The sequence below is a fragment of the Lissotriton vulgaris genome, chromosome 2_1 (genome assembly GCF_964263255.1).
Source record: "Lissotriton vulgaris chromosome 2_1, aLisVul1.2, whole genome shotgun sequence".
NCBI classification, from domain to species: Eukaryota; Metazoa; Chordata; class Amphibia; order Caudata; family Salamandridae; genus Lissotriton; species Lissotriton vulgaris.
The window spans coordinates 15,822,010-15,829,009 of record NC_141687.1 but is presented as its reverse complement, the minus strand read 5'-3'; the positions used below and the strand labels follow the sequence as shown (position 1 = coordinate 15,829,009).

General features: G+C 49.5%; 1 non-coding gene across 1 annotated transcript; it reads right to left on the bottom strand.

Annotated features, from left to right (window-relative positions):
* Positions 1 to 524: 524 nt before the first annotated feature.
* Positions 525 to 678, bottom strand: LOC147729469 (5.8S ribosomal RNA). The gene has a single exon (XR_015308973.1). It is a non-coding gene; the product is annotated as a 5.8S ribosomal RNA (ribosomal RNA).
* Between the last annotated feature and the right edge of the window lie 6,322 nt (positions 679 to 7,000).

Sequence of the window (7,000 nt, the reverse complement as noted above, 5' to 3'; positions counted from 1 at the left end):
CTTCCCTCTTCACTCGCCATTACTGGCGGAATCCTGGTTAGTTTCTTTTCCTCCGCTTAGTAATATGCTTAAATTCAGCGGGTCTGATCTGAGGTCGTGTCAGGAGAATGATGCCGGAGCGGCAGAGGGGGCTGCCGGGGGAGGCCAGGGCCCCTGCCGGAGCAGAGGCCTGGCATCCCAGCAGCACGCGCTCTCTTTCCCCGGATCTGGAGGGGTTTCGCCCTCCCTGGGAAGCCGGCCGTGGAGGTGGGCGCCCGATGTGTGTGCGCACGGACAGCCGGTGGGACACCACAGCCAGCCATGCGTGGCATGCAGCCAGGTGCCCCGGGGCAGACCAGTCACCAGGCCCCTTTCTCAGGGGCCAGGCACGCCGGCAGCGTACCTCTGCAGCAGGACCCGGCGAGGGACCCTGCCAAGGGCGATCGGGTAGTCTGATCTTGTGGGGGGTCGAAGGGGAAGCAGAGCCAACCCTGCGACTGCCCCAGCCGCATCCCGGGGATGCCCTAGGGCGATTGACGAGTGAGCGTCCTTCAGACATGCATAGCCCTGGGAGGAACCCGGGGCCGCAAGGTGCGTTTGAAGTGTTGATGATCAATGTGTCCTGCAATTCACACTAATTCTCGCAGCTAGCTGCGTTCTTCATCGACATGCGAGCCGAGTGATTCATCACCAAGAGTCACAGCAGACTTGGTGGTGTGCCATACGGTAGCCTTGCTGCCTACTCGATTTTCGCTACTTGAAATAGGGAAATTGCCTGAAACTTGTTCTTTTAAAAATTGTTTTTACCTGTATCACGTAATCCCTGATATTTACCTCCCCGTTCCCTCACTTCCGGTCTCCGGGTCTTCCCCAGTCTAGTTGCTCTTTCAGGACAGCCGCTTCACAGCAGGGCTGAGTGGTGGGTGGGAGGAGCTACGGGGTCAAAAGCCAGGCTGGAGCAAGCATGCAGCGCCCGCACAAAAGGGGGCCTAAGCCGCGGGCCTAAGGCAAGCCTGTCTGCGCCCGTCCGCGCCTGGCCGGGACCAGGGGTCAAAATCCCTGCCCCGGTGCCATGGTATTCCAGGGAAGCCTTGCTTGCTCTAAATAACAATACCCTGCAGTTACCCCCCAACGGTGGAGGGACTCCGGCGGGAGGGGCTGCTAAAGCATTCAGCTACGTCATCCATTAGCAAGGAGAGGCCAAGAAGGGGAAAAAAGGTAACATCACAGAGCGTTGCCCTGTTGAACACACGCTCCCTCCAAAAACACAACTTGGAGGTTTTTTCGCTGCTCCAAGAAGGCAATCTGGATGTGTTGGGGGTCACAGAAACATGGCTAGAAGATTCCTCTACCCCGGACCTGGTGGCAGCACTCCCACCTAATTTCGGCACCATTATTCAGAACAGGAAAGGCGGTAGGAAGGGGGGGGGGGTCTTTCTCTACAACAGCTCCTTCAAAACCGAAACTATCTCTGCAGAAAGTCTGGAGGGTGCAGATATTCTGGGAGTTAAGTTCTGCTCTACCACTAACTGCCTAGTGATACTCCTAGTCTACCGCCCCCCCCAAGGACTTCTCCGGGTATTATCGAGCCTTTCCTGGTACTGGTCCATGACTTGCAGTCAAGGTACGAGGGTCTTGTGGTCATGGGAGATTTTAATCTCCATTGGGAGGAATCCCCCAAAGACGCAATGTCAAAGCAGCTAGAAGAGGCTATGACCTCGTTAGATTTGCTTCAGAGGGTGACTAGCCTGACACATAAAAAAGGCCACACTCTGGATCTGATCTGGACATCGGTCCAGATGCTGAGCCCAATTATCATCTCGCCCTGTACATGGTCAGACCACCACCTGCTGCAGGGGAGAGTGGCATTTCCAGGGCAAAGTATATCCTCTTCGGCGGAGTGGCAGGCTGTGAGAAGTTGGAATAAAATTAGCACAGATATGCTGGTCTCCACTCTAGGGAAACAACCCTCCCACCTCAATAGGCTGCCGTAGGATGATATTGAGGCAGCTAGCCTGAAGCTGACACTAAAACTTAAAAACGCCATTGAAGTAGTGGCTCCGGCCCGGAGGGTAAAAATCGTAGATAAGGGTAAAGGTGCCCCGTGGTTTAATGACGCACTGAGGCTTCTGAAAAGCTCCCTACGCCAGAGTGAGAGAGCCTGGCGTAAGGGGTATGATCCCAGTACTCGGGCCGTATATGTGAAGGAGTTTGCCACCTATAAACAAGCCATCAGGGCCAGGAAAGCAGAGTTTTATGAGGATAGAATCTCGACAGCAATCAACCCTCAGAAAGAAATGTTCAAGGTCCTGTCAGAGTTAAGGAAGAAGAAAGAACAGCCCCCCTCCTTCTCGCAAGAAGACTGTAAAAAATTTCAGTCGTTCTTTACCACCAAGATAGCTGACCTCCTAACGGAAATTGAGTGCACCCCTAGACTAGATTGTCTGGAAGACATCACAGGGACCATCCCAGCAGTCACTCACCCCCTAACTACACTGCCCCTACTCACCAAGGAGACGTTGGGAGTAGTGATGGGTCGAGTCAAATCGGGCTCACCGGCCAATCCGTGCCCACCTAGGATCTTCAAACAAGCCTGGCCAGGGCTGGAGGATGACGTACTATCCCTCCTCAATAGCTCTTTGACAACTGGACAGGTCCCTATTAACCTCAAGGAAGCCCGACTGATCCCTCTTCTAAATTAGCCAGGGGCAGATACTAAGGTCCTGAAAAATTTTAGGCCCATCTCACAACTGCCATTCTTGGCAAAAATAATGGAGCAACACGTATTGCCCACACTCCCACATTACCTCGAAAACAACTTTTTGTTGGAACCCAAACAGGCTGGTTTTAGGGCCCACCACAGCACGGAATTGGTCATGCTTTCCGTGCTGGATGACCTAAGACTCAGAGCGGATAAGAAAACCCTGTGTGCCCTGGTGCTGTTGGACCTCTCTGCGGCATTTGATACGGTCAATCATGACCTACTGCTTTAGCGGTTGTGGGACCTCGGTATCCAGGGCACTGCCCATGCCTGGCTGACATCCTTTCTTGACGACCGGGTACAGAGAGTGCAACTAGCCGACCTGGTTTCGGAGGCAGAGGGTCTCACATGTGGAGTCCCACAGGGCTCAGCCTTGTCACCCCTATTGTTTAACGCCTACCTACAGCCCCTGATCTCGGCATTAAATCAGATGGACTCCAGAATCTACAACTATGCTGATGACACTCAGATCATCATCCAAATAGATAACTCTCTAACTGCACACCAGAGAATGCAAAACATCTTAAAATTTATTGTCAATTGGATGACGGCCAATTCGCTTAAAGTAAATCCAGACAAGACTGAGGTGCTTGCAATTACGACGGCATCCAGTCCTTAGAACTATCTCCTGTGACCCACCGAACTAGGGCCCTCTCCAGTACCTGCGGAGGCCGTGAAAAGTCTAGGCCTGTATATAGATGCCAAACTCACTATGTCCACCCAGGTCTCAGCTGTAGTGGGCACCTGCGTGGGTTTACTGAGACAGCTGGGCAAGCTTTCTCCACTCCTGACTGTTGATACGCTCAGACGGGCGGTGTCAGCTCTGATACTTGCACGGTGGGACTACGGCAACGTTCTATATGCCAGTATCTCTCAACAACTGCTGGCCAGACTACAAATAGTCATGAACGACGCCGCCAGACTAATCTTTAACAAACCAAGAAAGACCCACGCTACTCCACTCCTTCGTAAGCTTCATAGGCTGCCGGTAAGGCAGCGGGCCAAGTTCAAGGGCCTATGCATTACGCATAAAGCCTTGTACGGGCAAGCCTCACAATACATCAGAGAGCGTCTAGTCCCGTACGTTCCCAGCAGAAATCTACGATCAGCAGATGCCGCACTTCTGGCCTGCCCTCGGTTCAAACTATCTTCCCTTGGAGGGCGCGTGTTCTCCAACACATTCCCTATAGTCTGGAATAATCTACCTGAGAGCTTGCATAAGGAATCGAGTTTACTACCTTTTAGGAAAAAGCTGAAAACTGTGTTGTTTCAGGAGGCCTGGGGCACGGCCTAACTGTCCCACCTTTCCGTATTGTGTGCACCCTCTGCCAAACGCTTAGAGACCTCTGGGTGATACGGCGCTCTACAAATCCAAAATACAAATACAAATACAAATACAGGCAACTTTTTTAAAACGTTCGCCCACCTCCGGGTGCAGGGGAGGCGGGAGGAAGGTGATGCCGTCAATCCGCCGCTCGTGCGGCGAGTCGGCCCGGCGCCCCGTTCAAGGCTTCATCACTGGGAGTCAAACTGCACCGTTGGGAGAAAAAAACATTGCCAGGCGCTCGGCCAAGAGTCCCCCCCACCCACGGGCAAGGAAGGGGGTTCCTGGTGCGACGGGAGCAGGCAGCCCCGCAGCCGCCGGTCCCTCCCGGGGTAACCGGGAGGGACCACACGAGTCTTCAAACCCCTCGGCCCAGCCACACGGGACCGGGTCAAACCGGTTACCTGGCATCGAGGGAGGGTCGCCCCACCTGCACCACAGCGGTCCGTCGCCGGGTGGCCCGAGCCATGCCAGCGGGCTGGCGATCAGCTCAGGGCCGGCTCTAGGCTCATGGTGGCCCTGTGCAGGGAGCGTAGAAAAAGAGAGTGTGAGAGAGAGAGAGAGAGAGAGAGAGAAAAAGAGAGATAGAGAGAGGAAATGTAGGCAGAGTTGCTAACCTAAATACATTCTGTTGCTTTTTTTGCTTTCTGAAATCTCATTCAGCAGATCTTGCAAGATTAGGCACACTGATGTCTCAGAACCTTGTCCTGCAAAAACTTCAAATAATTTGGTACCAGCATATATTTATCAGCTTTAAGAGGTCTGCACGTCATCACCATGGACGATGTGCTTCCTTACACAAACTCAGCTTGAGAAATGCATTCAGTTATCCAAGAGCAGCAATTATAATCCACTTTCTGGAGTACAGGACACACTACACTTGTAACTTGACGTTGGACTACCTTACTAGAGAAAGCACAAGACGCAACGTCCGCCATTTTGCATATCCTTAGGGAAGATTTCATATTATCCCTGCATGAAATAAGGTCTGCAGTGGGTTTAGTTTCAGTTGAGAAAACGAGGTTGTTTTAAACTAAGAAATTAAGAAAAACACGTATGTAGCTAAGGAAAGAGCTTCCAACTATAAAAATATCTGCATCTAAACTGATTGAAAGACTAAGGCAGTGCTTTCCAAACTTTTCATGTTGGTGACACACTTTGTAGACATGCATCATTTCGCAACACAGTAATTTCGTTTAACAAGCAAAATGGAGGTTAAATTAATTGCATTTTTAGACATGCATCATTTCGCGACACAGTAATTCAGTTTTACCAGCTTAATTCAAGCAGCCTATAATATTTAGTTCAGTAGCCTCAATGCCCATAGTGATTGATAAAACATTACTTTAAAATTGTAAAACACGATATGGTAAATATTAAAAAAGTTGTTTGTAACTTTGAAAAACACATTTAATAAAAATTCTTCTACAATCAAAAAGTCTCTTCGGAGTTTAAGTAGCTGGACTTTTGAAAAGGATAAATGTTATGTATAACTTTTGTCAACTTATTACAACTATATTTAAGTTAATGTACCTGCTGCTGAACTATGCAAGTGTACTGCCGGGATTAGGTTTGAAAGTCTGCACCACTGAACTAGAAATATAACATCTTTTTTTAAAGTCTCCAAGAGACAATGTAGTTATCCAGCTACAACCCAGACTTGTAAATTATATACAAAGAGCACTGCATCCGGTCCAACCTTGCAAAGTTATTTTCCTAAAACCCACGGTTTCACTGTATTATGTCTACCTAGCAATAGCTAGCACATTTATTTTCCTCAAATCTATGGTTTCACTCTTTTATATTGGTGACTGATATCATGGAGTTATTAGCCTACCAGCAAGAACAACTACATATGTTTCAGCCAATGGGGCAAGGTTCTGTCACCCAGGCATCCTTCAAGCTAAGTATGCATGATGATTTGAGTTTTAATAGCAGACTAAACATTCAAGTATACCTTGGTGTGCTAGTGCTTGCAACAACAATAAAGTTCTGTCTCATATGCACGGAAATCAAGCATAGTAGAGTAAACTTTTTTTAAACTAGCTAAAATAATGTTTTTTTCCAAATTAATGGCTAACATACTTTTTCTTATACTTGGCCTGTTTCCTTGCTTGCCTTCATTGTCTATCAGAAATACGTCCATTAGAAGATACCAGAACAGTAGTTATTCTGTCACTCCTCGTTCTTGTATTAATAAATGCCAGCAGCCCATTACTGATCTTGCAGAAATATCCTATCAATCCAGTAGGTTTCGGGGAACAGTCTTAAACCTCTGGCTGTGCCTGTAACCCAGAACGGGCCCAGAACCCCTGCCAGTAATGTCCCACTGGAGGGCAGAAGCCAGGCACCCCCATCCCCCAACACCACAAGGCACAATGCCGTTTCGGGGAACGGGCCTAGACCTCTAGCTGTGCCTGCGGCGTGACCGGACCACTGAACGGGCCCAGGGTGTGCCCGTAATGGCAAAAGCTAACACAGCTCCATCCCCATCGTAGCAGTATATTATTACTGACAGCCGAGCCTGTGGGAGAACAGCAGCGCGATGCTCCTGCTTGCTTTCCACCTTCTGCAGACACAAAAAAGCTGTTGTCCTTGCTTTTAGAGGTCATGCTAATTATCGGGTGCCTTGCCTAAAATAATTCATTGACTTTGCCTTTGTTAAAGTAGTGTCGCTTGCACACAAGTTCACAACCCCTCTTCATCCCCGAACGCATGCTGTACATGATCGCCATTCGCCTCATTGTCATACAAAAAAAAAAATCCCGTTTGTTTTACATCAGCCTCAGACAAGGGCCTGCCAGCTGTCAGGGAAAATGAATTATTTCAGGTTTCTTTCCAGTTTATCCAATCTTAATTCTATTGGACTCTCACCGGCGTTATTTGAAGGGTCGGGACTAGGCGGACTCGGGGAAGTCGAGATAGTGCCGACTAGT